At 41.0% G+C, this 25,203-nt stretch overlaps 1 protein-coding gene across 1 annotated transcript in view; it reads right to left on the bottom strand.

The window, feature by feature from the left end:
* The window catches only part of LOC138621013 (inactive dipeptidyl peptidase 10-like), a 198,411-nt gene that overhangs the window by 151,624 nt on the left and 21,584 nt on the right, over window positions 1–25,203 (bottom strand). The window lies entirely within an intron of this gene.

The raw sequence follows: 25,203 nt of genomic DNA, 5'->3' as shown, positions 1-25,203 counted from the left end.
CTATGGAGGATGACCAGACCCATATATTCACTGAGTGAAATTGGGTCTGGCTCAACCACAATACCCGCTGTTTTGTCACACCAGAAAGTCTAATTAAAAATACTACAAAGCCATAGCATTAGCCCATAACTGCCCCAGCGCGAAGTGCATATTAACTTTAAGAATCGGCTTTTGTATTACAGTGCAGAACAGCAGGAGTGTGCTACCGCTGGATGTTCAGCAGCTAAAAACTCTTAATGTGATTCATTTTTGGAGACAGTCCTTTCTCTGTTATTGGCAAGTAGTGCTAAAGCTAAAAGCAAGCGGCCTCTTGATTGGTCGAAAACATTTGCTTACAGGCAGATTAGAGTCTATTTCCACCTTCCATCAACATGGAACTAGCAAGATGGTGCCGGCCAAAATCTGAACTCCAATAATACCAATGGGTTACTTTAACCAAATTTGATGCTTGGATAAAACAACCAATATGACAATCATTTATGTGGGTTCAAGACAATGACACTGAGTGTGGCGTCATACAATAAAGATAAGAGTTAAATTATCCTTTAGGTTTAAACCAGCAATGTTAAGAACCAGTGCTCCTCCATTTGTGAGGCCGCAACGTACTAAAGCTTCCAGCGACTCAGCAGCACTGAAAGTCAGCGAGAGAGTAAGTGCTGCTCTCTGTTCGGAAATGCAGGCGTGTTACGCAGTGGCTGCAAAAAAGCACATTAAAACAACATATGAAGAAGAACGTGTGAATCCCTCTGACCTGATAATCAATGAAAAGCAGCTTTTGTTTAAACAAATGGATGCAATTAAATCAGCTGCATCACTAATAGTAGAAAATAGCAGTGTGCATACATTTTGAGCATGAAAATAATATTTTCTCTGCATAAGTAAAAACAATAATGCTGCAGAGTATATTGCTTTTATCCTCAGGGGGGAGTCGTGATTGTGAAACCCCTTGTGATGGAGAGATACCTTCAATTGATTGAGTCAACATTCGAACACTCGACCTCGAGCCAATAGGCAATTTAAGATGCCATTAGATCTGACTGGTTAAACAAATGATGTGATATACTGTCATATGGCGAATGAACCTGCTTTTTTTTTCTTTTTCTTCCATCCCCGAGGTTTCAACACGTCGTTAAGGTCACGAAGGTTTGGCTGATAGCCATACTTTCAAAATGTTTTTTCGGCCTCAGAAATGTGCCCGTGCCTCCTCCAAACCACGACTAAAAGGTCAAGCTCTCACAATTCCTGTGGCTTAGCGCTCAATTAGTTGGAAATTGCCTTTTGTCTGCTGGGAGCAGGTGATAATTGCTGTGGGTCACGAGTGATAATTGCCAGAGAACCCCTGCGAGCCAATGCCTATTAAAAGGAGTTATTTAAATCACATCACCTTCGGGGTGCTTCTCTCTTTTATTCTCGTTTTTAATTGGGGAGCAGATTTATGAAACGTTCTCCATCACCTGATCGGCTCAGACCTGCAGTGCAGTAGGGGAAAGGTACATTAGCATCAGAAATAATCTGAACTAACTGTTGGGACAAATTGTCCCTCAAATTATAAAGTTTTTATTATTGTCTTTAAGGCTCCATACTGTCCTCCAGAAGCAACTTTTTGTCTGGTGAGCTAACTGTTGCCGTGCTAGCCAGAGAGGCTAATGCGAGTTGGTCACAATCACAGCTCCTTCCTATTTTTACTCTTCTGGACCACAAAGTCGGCTGAAATCATGACATCACACCCGGGCTAGCCTTCTCTCTCGTTTAGCTTTTCTTTCATCGGTGTTCAAGATAAATTCAAGTGTTGTTCAGCAGGATTCTATCTATATCAGATGTCTCCAACCAGTATTGGTTGAGTATGTGTGTGTTGAGTATTCATTTCTTATTGCCCACGTAAAAGAAGCTTCTGCTGGTTATGTGGAGCTCAGCTATGTGATAATATGCTACACTTTCATTTTGTCAAAGTAGCTCTAAGAGGAAAAAAAAAAAAGGTTGGAGATCCCTGATCTATATTCTAAAACAGATCTTCCTTCCTCTACAGCAACTTGCAATAAGAAACCGAATCTGTCACGGATTTAAACAACACATTTCTGGAGCACCAGAAAAACTACAACTCAGAGTTCAGCATAGAGAAACGTTAACCCCATCAACGAGGGTACGTCCTCATAACTCTCATCCACAATGTTGAGCTATACCTTTGTTGCTCTAACCTCTGAGGGTTAACAACCTCCGTAGGTGTTCACTTTACCTCCTGCTGCAATCACAGGCCTGTCTGAACCGGCTGCAACCTCTCGACTCATTCATGGAATTACAAATGCCGTCGACTCGTGACGTTTGGCCCACAAACGTTTTGGGGCTTATGGGAAATTAATGTTGTTTTCAGGACTATATATAAGTCTGTAAATAATTACAGAAGGGGGAAAGAAACGAGCCCCGTTTACTGTGATTCTGATCCTAGTGGCCAAACCGTGTCACTGCAACTTCCATGTTTTCCCAATCACGTAAAAGAGGAGCCACTGTTACAAACCCTGCAGATGAATCTTTTTAGAGTCGAAATTCGATCGATTCGGACAAAAAACAGTTTGAAAGTCTAAAAATCCATATCATTATTTTATCCCATTCATGAATGCAAGGATCCAACAGGAAGTCAGTGTCATCTTTTCCAACGGCTCGCAGTTCTTCCTTATATAGCCGTAGAAAAAAAGATCTCTGCGATTGTTTAACAAGACAACACATTTACACTCCTCATTTTGTTCCATCAATTACGTCACATAACTGCAAACCATCCCTCCTTCGTAAAGTAGTTTGAGGAGGTTATATAAAACACTGATGCACTACATTAGCTTCCTCCTCTGACTGTCTGTTTTCTGCACACAATGTCCTCAAATATCTCCATTTGGATTCATTTAACCCTTGAATACATTGATCAAGGCAATTGCTTGGGGATTAAATGGTTTCATTGTAAACTGTAACCGTTTCAGATTCTGCTGTGACCAGACCTCCAAGATGTGTAGTTAAATATGTAACTATGAAATAAAAATCCTTAGGTTTGGTGTCACACAACACACAACACACAACAGGAACAAAACAACCTACATGGCTGACAAGTAACTAATAAACATTTTCCAGCTCTGTGCAAAGCTTCTGATTCTGCCATGTAATTAACAACAGAAACTGCATGTGCCAGAGTAAGACCGATGCAGAGAAAGAGACACCCTAGGGTGTTTGAGTCTGACGTGAGCTATCCTAAAATAGGACTCATTTCCTCCTTACATGGTGCCCAAAGAGAGGAGAGGCAGCGGAGAAACAGGGGCTGTTAAGTACAGTGAAAAAAAAACCAGGAGAAGAACACAAGAGGAGATGGAAGGTCAACCGTACAAGCACTCATCAGAGCAATTAACTGTATGTTTAACATCACCGAGAGCCATATTCTGGGGAAAACACCCCTGGGAAAGTGCTCAGTAAGCCTTTTATAATTATCACAAGTGCAAAACAGAACATCTAATCTGTAGAGGAGGACCGCAAAGCCAGAATTATCGACCCTCATAAAGTTTCCCGGTGTGCAGCCCGTGACCCAAAAGTAGGTGTATAAGTACACGTTGTAAATACTGATATGGTGCGGCAGCAGAAGTGGGTACGTTTTTTTTTATTTATTGAATCTTAATGCAACGATAAGAGATTTAATGGCCTATGTAATTACTCCTGTCCATACATGATCTGATCCCTTCCTACATAAATGTCCTTATTCTCACCTCACATCACTTCCTGCTTACATCACTGGAACGACTGGAAACGTCAAGAAAAACAGAGACAAGGAAGGCAGGAGGAAAGAGCCGCATCGTATTTAAATGAGGTGTTTGGGGATCTTTAATCCTTTATTTTTTTATTTTCACTTATTTTAAGTAACAATAGTGACAAGTCATTAATAACCAACTGATTAAGTCTGTAGTATTCACTTATTGAGTTTCCCTGCTGTTCTTAATCACTGTGTCAGGGTGCAGTTCCCCGAGCACGGCACAGCTACGTAACATTAAAACAAGGTGGAGGCTTGAATTTAGGCTGTGTTCAGACTGTCAGCCCAATTCAGATTTGTGTCAAATCCAGATTGGCTTTGAAAGTCTGAAAAAAAACACCAAAAAAAAAAAAAAACCATGAAATGCATTTTTTTGCAATCTGGATCCAAACCACATTTGGAGGTGGTTTGAAATGATATTCCAATCAGATTTCTACAGATGTGTCTCGGTCCGGATGCTCTGCCGGCTCAGATCAGATTTCTTGCGTCACTCGCAACGAGACACACTGTGACGACGTCATTTTCGGAGAGACAGAGTGAGCAGCATCCATGCTACCGCTAGCAGAGCGCTATCAGAAAGTGTCGATTGTGGCGCCGTAGAGGAAAATGATGACAACGCTCCGCGGTCAGAAGAAACTTCCGTGCCGGCAGCTTCCGTGTTAGAAACCCGCGTCACCGGCGTAGCTGCGTGTACGTTGTTACCGCAGCAACCCATGCAGATAAGTTGATAAAGTCTGGACACACCAAATCTGATCTGTTCACTTGCAAAGCACAGAGTGGCCACTCTGTCCTAAACATCCGATCTGAGGAAAAAAAAAAATCTGATTTACCTGCAGTCTGAACACATCCTAAATGCCCACTGCTATTGCAGACGGTAAACATTTATATGAATGATTTCCAGCTGTAACGGACGTCCACGTGAATTCCTGCCATCGGTTCTCTCCCCTCCTGCAACAGACCTTATAAATAAAGCAAATCATCAGCTCTCTCTTTCTGACTTTCTGTGACAATCATTGCAGTTGGTGTCACCTGTATAGTCGCCCTCGTTCCTCGAGTTCCTGATGAGCAGCTCTTTGCCAGTGTCTTTAAGTGCATCGGCTGACCGATCAGCAGAACGTAGGCTTCAAAAGAGTGGTGTACGTTTAGTCTCCAGTAAACATATTCATCCATTTCAGGTTTTGCGGTAAATCCGTCAAGGTAAATCACAGCGAGTGTTACAAAAGATGGTTGTTTTCTTCACACTGAAATTGGATGTTACACTACTTCAGGTGTTCTTAAGGAGACTCGAGTTGATAAGCAAGCTCTTAAAATGTTCTTGAGTCGGTGACTCTTGACAGTAGCTTTCCATTTATGTTTGTGTGTGCGTGTGCGTGTGTGTGTGTGTGTGTGTGTGTGTGTGTGTGTGTGTGTGTGTGTGTGTGTGTGTGTGTGTGTGTGTGTGTGTGTGTGTGTGTGTGTGTGTGTGTGTGTGTGTGCGTGTGTGTGTGTGTGTGTGTGTGTGTAACAGTGTGTCGAGGTGAAGGAGAAATGAAAACAGTTCCCTTTAACGCAACGATTTATCTTTCATTGACAGCTAAATTATTCACAACACACTGAATTATCGTTGTAAACAAATATAAGGACATTCTTTGTGTGTTTAATAATGTATTCGGCAATAATTCATCAATATTAGACCGAGTCTACTGGTACTGGGAGGCTAAGGCGTGACAGTGTTTTAAATGGTAACAACAACATGCTGACATCCAAACAATGCAGATATGCTGACAAAAAGCAGGTGGAACCATCGACTGTATACAGAAGTGGACGTAGCTCTGAAAAATGAGGCCGATGTGGAAGTGCCTTAAACTGCAATACCACCGACTGCCACAAGAGGTTGGCTCCAAAAAAAAAGCCTGCGGCTTTATAGACCAGACTAGAATAAACATAAACTTCTCTCGTAAAATTCTCAGTCAATGAAATCTCTCCACGAGTTATTTCAGTGGTGTTAGCTAAAGTCGCTCCTTCTTATTAGTTTTCTGGCGCTCCATCTGAAAATAATCCCATCATTAATTAGAAAATAAGCCTCAAAAAGACGTGTTTTTGAGGGCATGTCTGTTTGATTGACAGGTCTGTGGTGCAGTCAGGTTACAGCTGTCGGTGGGCGGGATGTTTACAAGCAGGTTTAAATCTGGTTTTTAACATGCTGCGTTTAAATGTGCTCAAAACTCAGAAAGACATGTTGAGCTGGAAGATTCTGTTTTGATCTTTGAAAAGTAAAAATCTTATGGTTGTCATACCGGGATTTCTTTTCCCATCTCACCTTGTGGCCTTCATTAGCAGACGGGATCTGCTCGGTTGTAATATAAGCATATAAAAACGTTATTGATAAATACAATAAATAAATCTCAGGATTAAAACAAAGAATGAATAAGGAATATACATTTTTCATATTCATATAAAAATATAAATGCTCAGCAAGAGGTATAGCTGTTGACAAATACGTTGACTTAAAATTGTCTTCTGCCAATAATACATTATAACGGATTACAAACCCTTTCTTAAATGTTTATGAGCAGCTGATGAAGGCTGCAGGGAGCGTCACCACACAGGGTAAGGTTACATTGGTTACATTGGAAGTCTGTGCAGGGACAAACTGCAGAGCCCTCACTCAGCTGCATTACTCCACAGCTGAGTACAGTATACGTGTTCAATGCAACACTGCCCTCCTGTGTCCTCACACGGCACATCTCCAGTTCCATCGCATTACCATGATTCCTATTCCCTCCAATGTCTCACTAAGTAAGACTGTCACCCAATCTCTCCCTCGTTCACATTTTCTCTCTATCTGTCAGTCAGCCGTGTCCCATTCCCTTATTCAGTCAGTGCTTCAGCTTCTCAGTCTGTCAGTCTCCCGCTCGTTCAGTCACTGCAGCCCGCTCTCCTTATTTGCACACCTCACTTCCCCTTCACTCACTCACCTGCACTTTCCCCCCATCCATCACCGCACACTTCTTAGTTGCCAGGTTTTTAACTGTCAGCAGCTTGCATCGGTCAGCCTCCCTCTCCACCAGGCGAAGCTTTTACTCTCGGAAAGCCCCCTCCTGCGTTTTGGTTTTGTAGAAGCCAGCCTGTGCTTCAGACCTCTTCGGAGTTTTATTCACCCGAGCTTTTCATTCCGGTTCCCACCATTCATCACCACTACAACTTCTCTGTCTCCGGTCCTTTGTCTGTCTCAATGCTTGTGTCACAGGAATTTTTCTTTTGTCCTCACTCGTTTAATTCTCCTGAACCTCGACAGCACTTGTATTTAGTGCTAATTAGAAGATATTAGCAATCTAACGAGCCAAACTACAAAGGTTAATACTTTAAATGAGGCTAATACCTCTAAACATCAGCATGTTGACATCGATACTGCTGATGTTAACAATGAGAGTGCATGCCTGTCTTTCCACTGACTTGCACGCAACTGACTTTGTATTCCCTCTCAGCAAACAGCAAGACTTTTCCTGCCCTTAAACACGGTGTGCAGATATTGTAGAAGAAAAAAAAGAAAAAAGTTTCACAAACATTGAATGTCATCCAGGGTTTTGATTAAGTATCCAAAATCAACGTGGTCTCTGGCAATTAGGCCACGATTTCCACTTCCATCCACTATCTTTAGCTCCCCTTTCCTCCATTCTTCCCTTATCTCCTCCTATCCTCCATATCTCTCCCTCTCACTTGCTTCTCCTCTTGATCCCATATCTCCCTCCACCGTCCTTCTCTAATCTCTCCTGGTGTTCATCCCCCAGGACCTATGCAGAGGGAGAACGCTGCCATAAACCTTGGCATTCAAACCAACGTAGCTCATGAATTTTAATATGCCACACAAGAGTGCGGGCAGGCAGGCGGGCAGGCGGGCTGTGTTCAGACTTTTTGTATGTCTTTCCCTGCTTATTCACTATAAGGGGGATAATAAAAAACCTGTCTGACGTCACGGCCCCAAGGTTGCTCTCTCACTCGTCAGTCCACGGGTGCCCGGGGAATCGGGTTTTTATCGCGCCTGTTTGGGCTTATCTCAGCACCAAGCCTGCAGGCCAAGGTCAATTTCATGCCTGGGCAAAGGGATGCTCATGCTGCGGGGAGGAAATCACTGTTGTGGGCAACCCAGTCGCTCCTCTCTGGAGGCGGGTCAATAGCAGCAAAATATGAACCATAAATTGACCATGGCAAATGGTCTGCTGCCCGAACAGCTGCAGAGTGCACTGATGCTACTGTTGAGGATTTTCTGCTGTGTTGTGCTGCAGGCTACAGCGACAAATTAGCAAAAGATGATATAAAAATGAGCTGGCATATGACAATATGTTTTATGCACGAGGTAGAGAAAACAATCATTGAAAAAGATTTTGGATTAAACAAACTCCCAACAAATGCACACATAAAGGTGATGTACAACTCAGCCTGTAAAAACAGTTGTATAATGTGTTGTGTGGCTCCAAAGGGAGCTTCCTCAAAGGTCCCTTCCAGTCATGCGTTAAGACATTTTAAATTAGTCTTCTTTGAATAATTAATTTGTATCTCTGATGGTTTAACCTTGTTAAAAATTCTTGAAAGCAGAATTAACCTTGTCTCCTCTTGTGGGAAATTTTGAGCTTCTGATCATTTTAAAAGTTTAAGTCATAAAAATAGAATCCCCTCTCTCCCAACCCCAAACAACATTTGCATTGTATGTGTACATACCACACTGGCATTGGCTTCCAAAATTCACACAGGTCAGATAAGTTGGGCTTCTGATGTCGAACTACACCTCGTACATTATTTTAGACCAGAAAATACAAAACAACACAGTGAAGTAAAATATAAACAAAACATATTTTGGAGCAACGGGAGATTTATAGTCTGAAGAAACAAACCCAATGATATCATTGAGGTTATTTCCAGCTTTGGTGCAGCGTCCACTAAGAGACGAAAGCCTGCAACCTAAACATGATGAGGTTGAGAGATATGGGCTGGCAAGGTATAACAAAATATATATTTCTGCAGTGCATCATGAGAAATGTAGGATTGCATATTTTGGACTAAAAATGGGCAAATATCTGCCTCTGCTGATTTAAGTTTGACTGTTCTTTTTTCAATATTTTTGACATGAGTCCCTCATTTTGATGGTAATGCAATACTAAATAGTTGATGTAGCCCATTAACAAAGGTATTTAAAGGACCGGTATATTATATATTATTATATATAATTACAAAAAGCGTGTCGTTTTGGTGTGTTGGCCGAGGTTTTGAGATAACCATCTAAGATTTTTCTTTCCCCAAATTAAAATAGAGGCAAGTAATGTTGCTGAAATTCAGATTTATATCTACACATCCTTATAAAAAAAAATTAAAAAAAAAAAAAATCTTGTTTTTTTTTTCATTACTTTGGATATCCCAGAAAACTGTCAACAGTTTTTGCACTGGCAAAACTTATCTGCACAGTAGGTAGACAAAAGGGAAATTTGTTATTTAATTTTGTTTTTACAATAAGTAGCAATTCCCCAGATGCACTTTAATATGCAGTAAACAAGTTACAATTCCAAACAGCCCAAATCATGTTAAAAAAAAAAAGATCCATCAATCAAGCTCAAACTAGCATAAGGCATGATGCAAGCACTCCTTAAAAGCGTGAGAAATCAGCAATCAGCACACAACCTGATGTGGTCAACCTTTGTTGTAATCATTGCTAAGATATATTTCTAAAGTATAATCTATCAGTATTCACACAGAACACCGTCTGATTTTACATAAATTCCTGTCCAGATCATATCACCTCCAGTAACCCCACTCTAATAAATACACTGTTACACTCATCCTTTGATGTAGAGCTTTAACGACACAGTAATCTCTGCTCTGGCAAAAGCACAAGAGCCTTTTAACAGGACCACAGGCCCCATTCTGTCATCGACCTCTCGTGAATTAGATTCCCCCGGCCACTAACGGCGCAGAAGATGAAGGGGAATCAGGTTAGGGAGCAGGAAGATTAAATGAAGAGGGTGCTGCTTTTAAAAGGTTCTCCATGGTGAGGCGTTTTAGTCAAACTGCTATTGTAGAGCACTGGAGTCTAAAATGTTGTTTGGCAAAGGGAAGCAATTTTTTGTCATCTAGCTTCACATGGGATTTATTTTAGGGGGTACAATGTGACTCTATTTTCTTGTATGTCTGCTTGGATGGTTATCTGTTTCATGTGTTTTTCTTGTAATAGCTGGTGGGTTGATACACATGCACTTATCAACCGTCCACGTTTCTGTACAAAATGGGCAGGAAGAGGTAAGCATGACATTCATATAATACGTTTTTGTATTCAAGCAGAAGCAGACACCTAAATCGAGATGTCTCAGTTTTACTAGTTTGTTGTAAGGTTGGCTCAATATCTACTGAAGTCATCCGACTTGCTGCTGATACTCTAGGATTACCATCCATCCATTATCTATTCCCGCTTCATCCTGAACAGGGTCACGGGGGGGCTGGAGCCTATCCCGGCTCACATTGGGCGAAGGCAGGGTTCACCTGGACAGGTTGCCAGTCTATCACAGGGCCAACACACAGACACAGACAGAAACAAAGAGCATTCACGCTCTCATTCACACTTAAGGGACATTTGTAGAACCACCAATTAACCTGAGACGCATGTTTTTGGATGGTGGGAGGAAGCCGGAGTGCCCGGAGAGAACCCGCAGGCACAGGGAGAAACTCCAGGATTACCTGAAGTTTTAATTCATCTTGCCTGCTTGATAATCCTAAAGAAAGTGTTTATATTGTTATGTTTCAGTGGATTTGGACCGTTTTGAAGAAATTGTATTTTAGGTTATCTTGATCTTTAAACAATGGTATTTCAAAGGCAACCACTGGTGATGTCACTCATTGGTTTGTGAGCTGCCATTGTAAAGCCTCGAATTCTGATTTTGGCCATCGCCATCTTGCTAGTTCAGAGTGGTTTGGAGCTGAAAGTGACCATATTTGTGCGAGCAGGGGGGGGGGGGAGCGAGCGGTGGAGCTGATTGACCTGATGTCACGAACAGAACTTCTTTTTACTGAAAAATTACACAAGGAGAGGAGTGAGAGGGAACTAAAAAAGGAAAGCTGCAGACCGTAAAACCAAAGCAATGAAATAAAAGACGCTACAAAGCTCAGTAAAGTGAGAGAAAGCACAAAGTTGAGTGATGATTCTCTCGGAGTTAGTCATGATGAAGGACTCCTTTCACATACGAGTGGTCATGTGATCCATTGTGAATATAAAAGGAATGTTTAGACTGTTTTAAGATCATTTTAAAAGCTTCTTAATTTCAGGTATTTTTGGCTGAACCACAACAGCCTAACAAGCATTAATGTCTGTCACTAACCGAGTGATAAAGTTACACCAATGGTTGGCTTAATGTCACAACTTCCTGCGTCTGTTTCAAATTAAAAGCCTTTTTTTCAGAATAAAAGTTTCATACACAATCCAGCTGCATACAGTCCTAGGTTTTGTTTTGTTTTTGTTTGTTGGCTGTATTTATTTAAGCAATGTATCCCAGCAGACTTTTATAATGCTATAAAATACACAGTAAAAGTAATATTTTTAACCAGTTTATTGGAGCCTTTGGGTTCATAAAGGATTCATCAATGGGTTGATAAAACGTATTCTAAAACTGACCGAAACACAGTTTGTTTTCAATAAAATATGATGATTGACAGTTGTGACTGTGAATGAATTCTGCAGCACCAAAAAGCTGCATTTATTCAGCCAGGGTACGATGTTTTCTCAGGCCAAAGAAGCAGCATCTCCTATCTCACGAAAAAATTGGAATTATCCCTAAAAGCTAGAATTGCGCATGTAATAACAACATGGTGCCACGGTGCATTACAGCCACCGCAACCCAGATAAGAAATACATTACTGCAAGCCGGTGAAGATAGTTCAAAGCAATTCTTCTTACCTTTCAAAACTTTTTATGGAAAATGTTGTTTACTGGGCCAATTCAAACAAGCAGAGAAATTGCCGACTATCTTGGATAGGTGTTTTATCCCTCTCCCCTTCCTCAAGCAGATTTTAATTATCTGTTTCTTTGACCAGGCGATCAATGCAACGCACAACAATGTCCATATCTGATGAGGCAGTGTTCTGCACAGGTCAGATAGAGATGCAGAACGGATCGCTCAAATCAAACTTGATTGGCTACCGCTGCTGTGTGTGGGTAACCATTTCTGGTGTAATTAATTCCTCCACAGCCGTATTTCATCCCTGCGCTTTGATGGTTACTGTAATACGAGCTGAGAATTTCAAACGGATGAACTCCAGCATGGAGAGAAGGAAACCGATACAGCACATGTGTGTGTGTAGCATGCACAGCAACACGTGTTCCTCTGGGACAGATTAATAAAAGAGAAAACGATCCGCTTTAAAAACACACAACACACTCCTCTACTCATGAATATTTGAAGCTGTTAGTAATTCGGAAGAGTAAAGCTGTAATTCTTCAAGGAATATTTGGACATTAAGGGGAACAGGCATATTTGTTTTCTTATCAAGAAGATTAATCTGCTCTATTACCTGTGATGAAATAAATTAAAGGTGAGAAACAACAAAAAGGTAACAAAAAAACACCAATATGTTATATTTTCTTTGCTTAATCCGTGATGTAAAAACCCCAGGTTGTGGTTTAAGGAGGGGTTATGTGCTTTTGTATTTTCCAAATGTCAAAGTATTCCTTTAAAATGTATAAATTAGATGAGGAAAAATGGGAAAAGGAAGGAAATTTAACACTACATTTGTAAATATGGGAAAAATGAGCAAACAACAATAGAAAAGTACATCTGCTCTTTCCTGGAGAGAATTTGGGTAGAAGAAATGGTTCTTTTAGCTACTCCTCCGTTCAATGTTCATATTTATGATTTGTGTTGTTGTTGTTTTTTATTTTAATTTGTATTTATATGTATTAGTTATTTAACTTCATTCTTTTCCCTTCTCACCCGTGTTAAATTGGGAACATCAGACATTTTCAAGGCAATGTTTCAGTTCTGTTCAAAATGAAAATTTAATAAACAAACAAAAAAAAAGTATAAATTAGAGGTAAAACATATACAGTATAACAATGCAAAATGTGCACAGCGAAAGGAATTTAGCAACAAAAGCATCTATGTATCTTCTTCCCCTTCATCCACAATACAAACACAACCGGTTGGCCGTTGCTTTTTTGTTTTTTTTGGTGTATCTTCTGAAGCCCAGAGACATCCAAGGCTTGAAGACACAAAATCCACCAGATGGCTCTGTGGCCTTGGTATTAAGCGTCCCCCGGAGACAGCTGTTGTACTGCCTTCTAACCTCCAACAGACACCACACTCGTGCACACACACACACACAGTCGATCACCTTTCCCTGTTCATGTATGTACAACATCCACCATAAAATGAACTAGGTGTGTCAGTGGTATCTGCTGCAGGCGCTACGAACCTGATAACACATCTCTTCTGCAAACACAAATATCCCACCTGCCGCCTATCATCAGTCTGATTCAGAGCTAAACTTTGGCACCGGTGTCTGATCCACACTCTTGCCAAGCTCCAAACATCAGTAAAACTTCTCTTAGATGAATAAATCAATAAGGCTCATCCCCCGACGCTGCCTGGTCATTCTGCTGTACGGTATCTGAATGTCTCTCTCAGCGCGCAAACAGTTTATCACTGCAGGACAGCTCTGACCACGCACATATCAAATGTTAGTTTTATATGGTAGGCGTGTATGTAGACCGCAACGTACATAGAACATAAATCGTCTGGACTAATGTGTCCTCTAGTCCATTACTTCACTGCATTCATAAATCCTCCTCTCCTGCATTGCTAGTCCCTTATTTATTTTCTTCATCACTAAATTTCCACCTTTTCCAATCATTTTTCTTTGATTCTATTATCTTTTATTTTCCCCTTTTAGCCATATGTTACAATGTCTAAATTGTGATAACTATGGACTGCAAGCGTGCAGAGCAAAACCTGCCCAAAGACCAACTCATTTCAGATTTCTTTTTTACAGTGCTCCAACCAAAAAAATGAGAGTTTAAAGCATAAAAGATAAGTGTGACAGGAAAATGTCACTCTAAATGTGCCTCATCTCTCAACAATGAGTGTATCCCTGCTGCGTATAAAAGTGTTTGGTGTTTTTCTTCAACATAAAACTTTTGCAAGGCCATTTTGGTTTTTTTGAGGATATTGGAGGCAGCATTGTTTACATTTACATTTTTGTACCAAACAGCCTTTTTCCTTCTCGCCTTCTGCTGGTGTGTTTTAACACCTCTTTGCTCTTTACTATCCATAAAAACCCTGAAACCATTGGCTGGAGTGAACGTTGCATGCAAGAGATACCAACAAGGTGGCGACCTCTTTTAAAAACATTGCGTCATTGTGTTGATGGTAGTCAAAAACTCCACAGGGTCCGCTGTGAGAAAGAGGTTTGATACAGTTTTCACATTTGCCTGGAGAACAGCTGAGTCCAGCAGGTTTTAGCAAACTATACTGAAACAGGAGGTGATGGTGCATTTTTTTAGGGACTATTTTCAGTGGCGGATTAATCCTCGTTTGGAGCACTAGTAAACATTTACGTATTTACTGCAGTGTAAATAAACTAAACTGTGCTTGTGTGTTCATGGTAACGAAGGAGCATGTGACCCAGTGTACACTATGATGTGTTTTAATTGAAAACAATGGAGCTCTATGTCACAGAAGAATAAGTTCAGTCACGTTAGTAGGATCAATTCATTGTAGCTTTTGGCTTTTACATTGGATTCCATGACGGTACTAAAAATATGCAACGTCACCAGCCTTATTTTTGCTCCTCAGACTCTTTGAATTAAACACAAACATCTTCCCATCACTTCCAAAATATGCGGGGGAAGCTAACCAAAGCCCTGTGGATAAAATAGCGATGTCAAAAAAGGAAGGACAATTTCCAGACAAAAGAGCGCCTCTGAAAGGAAAATCCTGTGTTGTACAATTATGCACATCCATGCATCACAAGAGCCTGGGAGCTTTGTTTTGTATTCATATTGTGTGTGATTTAGTATGCCGAGGAGTCCCCACTGTTTTACTGTCAAGGCTCTGAATGTCAGCGTTGTACTTGCTGATTATTCTGATATGTGAAAGATGAGAAACAGATCTGAGCGCAGGGGAATGCAGATAGGTACTCATTCTGGGAGATAGCCTTATATAAATTAATCACATTATGAACAGATCAATTCAATATAAACAACAGCCCCCATCAGATATGAGGCGCTGTAAATGAAGATGAATCATCTTCATCTTGTCTTTGCCATGCAGTCTATAAGGGGTCACGTGATAACCCGAGCAGTGATGACTGCACTTTAATAGCCAGAGGGGAGCAAAGCAATTTCATTGCTGGCCTACATGTTGACTCCAAACACTCTCTGTAATACTGTGGCGAGCGCTCACTGTGTCCTATATTGCATAAAAGCAGAGGGGGAAACACTCGGTGAAGTCCTCGATCGTGCTGTGTCAAAGCATCGGGTATTTATTTTTCTGCAGTGACTGGTGAGAGTAATGATGAGGCTGCAGGAGGAGGGGTCTCTGCGTGACCTCTCGTTAGCCCGGCCCGCTGACGGTAAATCCTCCGCACTGACAGTGTGAGTTTACAGCAGCAGGGACGTGTGTGTGTGTGTGTGTGTGTGTGTGTGTGTGTGTGTGTGTGTGTGTGTGTGTGTGTGTGTGTGTGTGTGTGTGTGTGTGTGTGTGTGTGTGTGTGTGTGTGTGTGTGTGTGTGTCCAACCCCAGATAGGTCTGGGGGGCAACAACACAACTCAAGGTGTGACCCCATACTACACAAAGTGATCCGCATGGCTGCATGAAGAGGTTTCCCATTTTCTTTCTGTGACATTTTCTTGTTCTGGATTTGCACCTCTCCTGCTGTGGACTCTCATATCTCAGAATTTGGTATCACTCGTCATCTCCCACCTTCCTCTTCTCCGTTTTTTTTTAGTAATATTGCCCAACATTCAGACATCTTTTATATTTAAGAAGTTATTACCGGCAGAGAGTTTTGAAACTTTATGTTTGGCTGGTGAGAGCTAAACTACATGTTCGCGTGGCTGCCTCGCATAACCGTCTGTTTGGAAAGTTTATGTACATCTGCAGAAATTAATGCAACACTTCTGCAAGACGCAATAGGCCTTATGTGCTACACGTGAGCGGTTAGGGTGGTGTGGGGTTAGTATAGACCCTCAAAAGTAAATGGAAACATGTCGGAAGTGGAAAATGATGGAAAAAAGGTTTTGGGAACCGTGTCGATGGTGTATTTTGTCCAACTCTGATCTTAGAATCAGAAAAGTAGTGACCCCTTGGTTGTCACCATGTTATTGTTTACATCAGGCAAATCCAGATGTTCTAGTTATATATTTGTTTCTCTGGTGTGACTTCTAATAGAGTCCTTCAGTAACACGTAGACTAAAGAGGAAAGTGTGTGAGACATTCACGACGCAATCGGTTGTCAGCGTGAACACGGCTTAAAAGTGAGTATAAAAAAAAGAGGGCAGTTTTGTTCTGAGGACAATGAATGTAACACAGAATATTGCTTTGTAGCAAAGATGGTAGTCATTTTGAATTATTAAACAGATTTGGCGGGATATCTTGCAATCTCCTGTTGCATTCCCTTGATTATGCAAAACCAGAGCACACATCTGCATTCTTTTTTTAAAGAATACTATATGATTAAAATAATGGATGTGATTTGTGTGGGTAATACGACATTCCTCCTGCTGATGAGAGCACATTTTCCATCTGTGAGGGAGTTTGTCTGGCCAACTCTACTTTGAGCAGGAGCTACCGCTGTAGGGCAGTGCTCATCTTTTAGGAAGGACAATAGTGACTTCTGCTGGCCAGCAGCAGGAAGTGCATGAGCAGGGTGCCTTTAAAAAAAAAAAAAAAAAAACTTTTTTTCCTGAAGAGGTTCCACGTTCCCTTGTGAACAACTTTCTCACAAACAGAACGTAGCAACAAAGATTCTCCTGGCACGCAGCGACAACTGAAGCCTGGAGATGTGACGCGCTGTGGCTCTCCAGAGACGTCACTGCTGTGTGTCTGTGCAGCATAGCATCCTCAACCAACCCAATGCATACTGAATTCACTCTGCCTTTATCCTGTCTGAAAGGATGCATCATCACAAGAATCTCAGCTTCACCTTTGCTTATTTGTGCAGCTTGCATTAATAATTCTAGACACAAAGGTAAAACTGCAAAAAGGGGGCCTTGCACGACAGACGCCACTGAGTATTCAAAGCACACAATTCAGGGGGAGAAGGTTTGTATTTCAGTTGATGTCGGAAGCAGTTCTGTTAAAATGCACCGAACGAGGTACAAGTGAACAGCATTCACCTGCATGAAGCCACGGGAAACCCGATCAGCTGATCATTAATTCTGGCGAAGCACAAAACAGCTATTCATACAGTCATTCATCTTGTTTTCTCAGACACACATATTAGCACCTCTGCCTGCTTTCTGCATTCAATTTCCCAACCTTTGCTAATCAGCAACCCCGCACCCCACCTCCCCGCCTCTTTGGTTTCTGAGAGAATATAAATAAATAAAAGCCTTGGCAACTATATAAACTATAAATTGTGGCGAGGCAGAAGGCTTGGCTGGGAGTTTTTCAGTTGAAGATACAGAGTGTGAGGTTTATTCACGGTGGACTGACTGAGTGAGAATGAGTAGGTGAGATGTAGGAGTCAAGATTTAATCACAGTAACCTCACATCAACCACAGTCTGTGATATCTATCTTAAATTCTACTCAGTGACTCAAAATTGCTTTTGTCATCCTTCTATTTACTCTCACTGTTTTCACTTTTATTTAAATGTTTAAATGTAAACATTCGTATTGATTATTGTTTTTAACAAATAATGTTCTGTATCCTTGTAACATTGTTATTTATCTTTTTAGTGCCATGCAGTGATGTTACATCTCACCACAAATATCATAGCTGCCTTTATGGCCCTGGAAGAAAAAAAAAAGAAAAAGCATCATATTTCCTTACAGTTACAGTGTAGGACATACAGTCTCCAGAGACTTTAGTTGAACGTGTTTCATTTTGTTTCACATTCAAGGAACAGAATTCAGACAGAGGGAAGCAGGGAACACAAACAGGTCAACAGTCAGGCACAGTACACATTTTGGCCTTTCTATTGAGGTACCGTAGTCCACGCCAGCACTCCAGTGATTTAGTATTACACTTCCATAAAGTTGGGGTACTTGTAAGACACATATTATAAAAAGAACGATTAAAATCGAAGCAGGAAATGCTGATATACAGATTTATTTTTTTTGTCCCTCCAAATTTCCATTTCCTACATTGCAATTAAATAATGCGTTTCATTAAGTGCAGATTGTACTTTCAGCATCACTGTAGCCCCGAGGGACGTGTGACATAAGCTTTGTCATCTGTCCCATATTGGCTAGAGTCCCTGTATACCACACCCGGTGTTGTTTGCCTTAATTAACACGGAGGATGCAAGAGAATTACACAACAAGTCTAAAATGGAGCTTTTCATAAAGTGTAAGACTGCACATTAAGAAAACATACTAAAAGGTGGTTTCATACAGTGTCATACAGTAACTACAGCAGGTCAGAATAATGACGAATAAACATAATATAGCACAGAAAGACACTGCAAAATAATATTATTACTTGGTTGTACTATAGTATAAAAGAGACTGTCCTCCCGTAAATAAAACATACCGAAACAGGTTATTGTTAAGTTTAATTGTGAAAAACTTTAGAGGTGGTGGTAGGGAGGAGGTCGGAGTGGATGGATGGAACAACAAGACACTGAACATGAGAGACCGCTGTCCATGTCCTGTTTCAAATGTATTCTTTTATCCATGACTGTTTCATGACGTTAACCACATGTTCACTTTTGTAAACCATGACGATAAAAAGTCCTCCATTCCAACCCAAACCCTGATTCTTCCTTTGAACCGAAACAACCAGAGACAAACAATATCGGGTTGTATTCAGAAGGTCTACCTGGTCGTCTGGTTGGAGGACTTGTTGGTATAAACAGAGCATATGCTTCTGTTGCAGCTACCCAATGCAAAGTATGTATAAAAAGAACAGCATGTCTATTTCTGACTTGGTAGGAAAGCAGAAAAGGATAAAGGCAAGGTCAAATATGTCTTTGACATCTGTAACTATATTTGGTGATACCTGAGGTACCCTGACAACTCCTACGACTCGACTGATCTCTTGAATTACATTACAGTCAGACAAACTACACACAGTATCCAGTGGCACTTTTAATTTCTGTAAAGCCGAGCCATAATTACATCCTGACGCAGACCTAGAGATCAGTATGTTGGATAATTATGTATTTGAATCGTGACTGGCAATGCACAACTCAAGTCAACGAGCTTGCTGACTAAAAGGGAAAAGTCACTGCTATTATTGACGCACCTTTTTTTGCATGCATGCTTACATGCTGTTCTGTCTTTCAAGAGCAAAATTAAGAAAAAGTTAAAGCTGTCAATACTACTTTCTATCTTTTCCATTTTAACATAAAAGAAAGTACCAAAAGCAATGAAAAGTTCTTTAAATGTTAAAACTTCTGCAGCTGTATGATCGATGCAGTTGGAGCCCCGAGCACCGCCCACGATCTGTCAGAGAAGCGTGACCCTTTGACCTAGTTCCTCACAGGATGAACGGGCAAACGGAGGCTTATTTAAGAAGACCAGAAAAACGTGGCAAGATAAAAAAAAAAAAAAAAAAAAGTGCAGCAGTAACCGACTGAGTACGCTATAAACTACTCACGAATAATCACTTCACTTTGCCCTTCTTCAGATGGTTTAATTACGGGTTGTGAGAGAGGAGGCACAATTTGAAACCGGTACTGAATCCGGCTCAGCGGTCGGCTATTTAATCATTACAGTATCATTTCTCCACCAGAGCGGCCCCACTGTTTCTCTGCCAGAGTTAAATGTGGTGCAGCTTTTTCACTAAAGGAGAGGGTCACTAACCAACACGTATCCCCATCCTTCTAAAAATCAATGACAACTGAAACACAGCGTGAAGTCCGCTTTCAAAAATAGTCCGTCGTCAACACACAGAGCGGCGTATTAAAACAGGCCCCAGGCAGTTTTCATTCTTCTTAGAGCTCAGAGGACTAAATGACAGGCTACCTAATCATATTCATGAACTATTAATTGACCAATACATATTCATCACCTGCACGAGGTACCATTTAGACAAAGGTTTAAGTCACACTAGATTTAAAAATATGTGTCTAGGGTGACCAGGTCTCAACAAGCCAAATGTGGGACAAAGACTACATTTAAGTGGGACAATGTGGGACACATTACCAATGCTGCGAAGTCAATTTAGATCTATTAATTTAATGTCAAAAATAAAAACACAATGCAGTTTAGAGGTTGGGCCTTGTGAATTTATAGATAGCCTGTAATTCATTAGAATGCAACTTTTCCAACTACCACGCTAAGTAAATACAATGAGCATAAAAGGAAGCTAAAGTTGGACAGTTCTTACGGTGTTATGTGATTGTCTGCATGCACATATGTATTCCCTTTATCTGGCACAGTAACTATTAGGAAGTACAGTGCCTCCTCTTATCAACAGTGAATCTGACTGAACTGTGTACAATGAAACAGAACGCATTAAATGTGATCAAATACACTTTAAATAAAACTGAATTTCTCTCAATGGTTTACCTGCTCTTGTACTTTAAGGGCCACCGACAATTTTTTTCTCCAACAACAATCAATGTGCCTTCCAAACACCAGATAATTAGAGTTATTCAGACTTTTCCAGGAGAACCACATACTGAAGGAGGACCTTCTTAACCAGATCTCCCACGTCATTCACTTCAACTCACTCAGTTCCTCCCAAATCAAACTACAGCATTTCATTAAAAAAAAAATTAGGCACAAACTAAATCTAAAATAAATTCCAGATGTGTCAGCAGATCTGAAATGATATGCTTTGCTTTTGTCTGACCACATGATATTTTATTACAATCTCCGAGTGTGAAAAAATGACGGGTGTCAGTTTACTACCGCAGTCTGCTGACCTGTACGACAGAGTGCGGGAAACGCTGGTTATTCCAGCTGCGGTTGGCAGATTTTCGAGAAGCCAAATCAAAATGCGGGACATCGTGGGACGCGGAAAAAGGAACGGGAATGTTGTGCTGTCCCAGAGTTACAGATCGGAGAAAGAGTGCAAATTTTGACACAATTTGCCGCAATCGTACACTACAGGTTTTATAGTACATTTTTAGAAGCCCTTACAGTGTGATCAAGATTGTGTAAGCCGCCTCCTGTAGGACAGAAAATAACTCATTATTGACTAATAATAAGGAGTAAATCCATATTATAAATTTATATAAACAAGAGTTGCCCAATCCTCCCACTCGGTTTGACCCCCACAGGATTGTATGTGCAAATTATGAGAGTACATATGCAAAATGACACATGCTGCTAGTGAAACTTGTTTTGACAGCGAGGAGCACATCCACACTGCCACGTGCAGATTCAGTATATAAAATCCACAAACACACACGTATATCTACTAAAATGTGTCTAACACACATTGCATAACTCATGTGTGGACTACTTATGTCCTCACACACACCTCCTCCTTCTTCACCGCTGCCACTGCCAGCGTCGGCGCTCTGCCCTGGCACTGTGATGAAAATGCATGCTTCATCAACTTTGTCACAAAGTCTATGCATTCTATAGTACAGCACGACAGGCGGCGCGGCTGCAGAATACCGATGAAGAGCCGGCGTTGTGTCCCTGTCAGCCCCTCCCCCCGAAAACATCCCTGAGCAGAACGCTGGCGAAAACAATCCTCGGCTAAACTTACATCACCTTTCAGCTGCACACAATAATCTCTTTCCAAGTTAATAATTTGCTGAGTGCCCCGTCATATCAAGTCGGGCTATAAGCATGCTAAAGGATTGCGGCCTGTTCGCCGAGATTAAACCCGACCGAGGCTTCACATCCTATTAAAACAGATTAGAAAGAAAAAGCAAAGGCCCGGGAAATTGCATCACCTGTCAGGTTTCTCTGCTGGAGAGTATTACTGCCATTAAATCTTGTTACACCGTGAACTGGTGCGCTTCACGTGGAATGTTCTTGTTTGAGCATGTGGAAGGAGAAACGATTATCTAGTCTGGAAAAAGACATGAGTTTCTCTGCTTTTGTTTGCTTTCAATGTTAAATGTTTTGAGACTTAAACAACGGTTTCACGAAGATACATATAAAGAAAAGACATCAAAACTAATTCAGAGTACAGATTGAATGTCAACGCTCAGTTAGTTAAGCCATACAGGCGTAAGACACAACCAAAATGTCAGACAGAACAAAGTACATATCGAAGAGGTTGCTGCTTTTAAACACCTGAAACACCAAGCAGACCTCAAAGATGGGAAGAAAAAAAAAAAAAAAATTCAAAAGGCAGCTGATTAAACTCTCGTGTTCAGCAAGTGTCACACGGTCAAACCTAAAGGATTTACAAGTGTCAATACCTTGAAAGGAAACACAATAAGGAAGGAAACAACAGCCTGTAACTGGACTCAAGGACATAACCTTTCAAATTTGGTTGAAAAACCTTCTCACTCCCTTTTTTTCATATTCATAAGACTGACTTACCTTCTGCTGTGAAGTCCATCGCTGATGAGCCTCCGTCAATCCGCACATACAAAAATCATCCTCATGATATTTAGATATTGCCTCATGGTCTGCATAGTTAGATGTTTTTCCTCAGTATCAAAATAAATCCAGTTGGTAGTGTTGCTGTCTCTACATCCGTTGGTACAGTCCAAACAGGAAGTGTAGCAGCTACTGCAGCCTGACTTTTAATGGTGCAGATTTAACAAAGGGTGAACAATACAACCTAAATAAATAAAATAAAATAAAATAAAAAATACTCCGGTAAGGCAGGCCACATGCCAAATTTATACTTCTTGCTTGGTTCACCCAAAGCATCTTCTTCTTCTTCTGAGTTTCATGGTGGGTGGCCTCCAGTGAAAACGTGCATTACCACCACCTACTGTATTGGAGTGTGGACCAGAATGAACTATGCCCTTACAAAAAAAAGTTGTACCAATTCAGTGAACTACATTTTTTGCTCAACCCGGTTTCTTTTAAGTACTGGAACACACTCCGTGCCCCTAAGGTTAATGCATCTGTTAAATGAAGTTCACTCACTCCCAGCCTCCTTATTTCCCTCTTTAACCAGTCTCACTATTGTGTGAATTTCTGGTAATGACAAATGACACGATCTACAGATTATTGTATTTGGCAGGACTCACATAGTCCTGTTGAGTGTTTATCTATGAGGTGCATTGTTTTGTTAAGCCCTATATGTCCAACCCTGAGTCTTGTTAATATGTTTTCTTCCTTGGTGCTTCCACCCGAAGCATGATGGGAACTGGGTGTTTTATTCCAAATACAAATAAAACAAATTAAAAACGAAGCTGACAAGGAACTTGTGACGAAGTCGGTTTTGGCTAAGAGTATGTGTTTGACATGACTAAGGCATCTTCTCCTCATCATGAAACACTTAAATTCATTTATTATGAATATAACGTTAGTGACGTTAACGTTGGTGGTACGTTAAAATCATATGGAAATACAGGACAGAAGCTATTTTATTTTCAAGTAATTGTAGTTTAAGCAGGTAAAACAAACTGTGGCTGGTTTGCAGGGGAGATGGGAGAGTATAAACAAAACCAAATCAGGAAATCAATAGCAGTCAGAGATAATATTGCTTAAATGAGGCTAACTGGGCCAAGAGACAATTAACAATGAGGTCATTTACCATAGTAATTACAGTAATTTGGACTCATGTCATAGACATAATGTAAACTGTGTAAAAACTGTCCTCGAACGTGCACATTGCTGCAGCGCTCAAGTTCATGGTATCTCTGAGTAACCCCACTTTATCCTTCATATAATCACATTTATCATGACAAAGCCTTGTGAATTTAGGGAGTGAAATCCAATCACAATGAAGAAAAAAAAAAAAACAGGTTCAAAGCCAATGAACGAAATAACTGAAATGAGTCCCGCTGGTTGTTTCCAGCTCATGGTCACTTCCTTTGACAGCCAACAGGCCAGCAGCTCTCTTTCCAAACTGTCTTTAAAAAAAAGCTCTGTCTGTGTGTGTGTGTGTGTGTGTGTGTGTGTGTGTGTGTGTGTGTGTGTGTGTGTGTGTGTGTGTGTGTGTGTGTGTGTGTGTGTGTGTGTGTGTGTGTGTGTGTGTGCGTTTTTCAGTGCACGCTCCTCATTATGCGCTGCTCCTATTATTGCAGCTGTGCAACCGCACAAGAGTGATGAACGCAGGAACACACAACCCTTCATTAATGTTTTGACACCTCCACACCCTCCCGTCTGCTGTGTTCCCGGGATGAGCTTCGGCTTCCTCCTCGGGCACATCGCTGCAACACTTTATACATACAAATACACGGAGAATACACATAACACACTTAAGCAATAACTCTCCTCTCTCTCTCTCCAGAGTTCCCGGGCAGCCTCGGGCCACTGCAAAGGCAATGAGGAATACATTCATTTCACAGTCCAGCCTATTTTGTTCAGTGAATATCCAGTCAGGGACTGCAAGATGCTCTGAATGTATTCCACATTTAGGTGCCTGGAAGCCCTGAGAGTACACTTCTCCTGGTGCGTTATGGAAAGTAAAACAAAGTTGAAAGAGTTGGTTGGTTTGATTGCACTCTTGAGGGCTCCCAAATGATGATGTAGTAACATGACCAGTGATGAGTCAAATGTCAAATCTAACAGCAGCTATTGTCCATCACACAACCTTTGGCTGATTAACACAGCAAGACATCCAACAGGGTGGTTTGCTCCAAAGCTACGATACGACAAATCAGCCCGGTGTCACGCCAAAGCCAGCATGTATGGCCAGGGTGAAGAAGAAGGTCATGTGACGAGGTAGAAAGAGTGTTAACGAGTAGGAAGGTCCGTTGGGAACGTTGGCTGAATCAAATACAAGAATTTCACCCAGCAGACCAGCGTTCAAGTCCGTCAGAAAGCAACGTGGATTTCTTTCTTTCAAGTTACTCGGCCTTCATTGGTTTGTTTCAACCCAAATCCACAATCTTTTGACTTTCCCAACCCTAATCACATACTTTCTGGTAGCTAAACCTAAGGCACCTTACTGTTCACGCCAAATGTGACACTCACACTGTGCCCTGTAGTGAACTGGCAGGTGGACACACTTTGGCATGGTACTAGATTTGACCCAAAGTTAAGCCACAGATAAACGGTTTAAGTTGTTATTGTAAAATAATCAACCAATCTGTTTATGATGTCATAATGCTATGGTAAATGTTTGGTAAGTTTTAGCGAAAGATTATGGTTTGAGTTAAAACAAGTATAAGGTTAAATGACTTTGTTGTCATGGCTACATCAATATAAAA

Source organism: Brachyistius frenatus, unplaced genomic scaffold, assembly GCF_029030835.1.
Source record: "Brachyistius frenatus isolate BFR_SWC_R1_liver_20210118 unplaced genomic scaffold, ASM2903083v1 Contig_28, whole genome shotgun sequence".
NCBI lineage: Eukaryota > Metazoa > Chordata > Actinopteri > Embiotocidae > Brachyistius > Brachyistius frenatus.
This window is presented reverse-complemented; position numbering and strand designations above follow the sequence as displayed.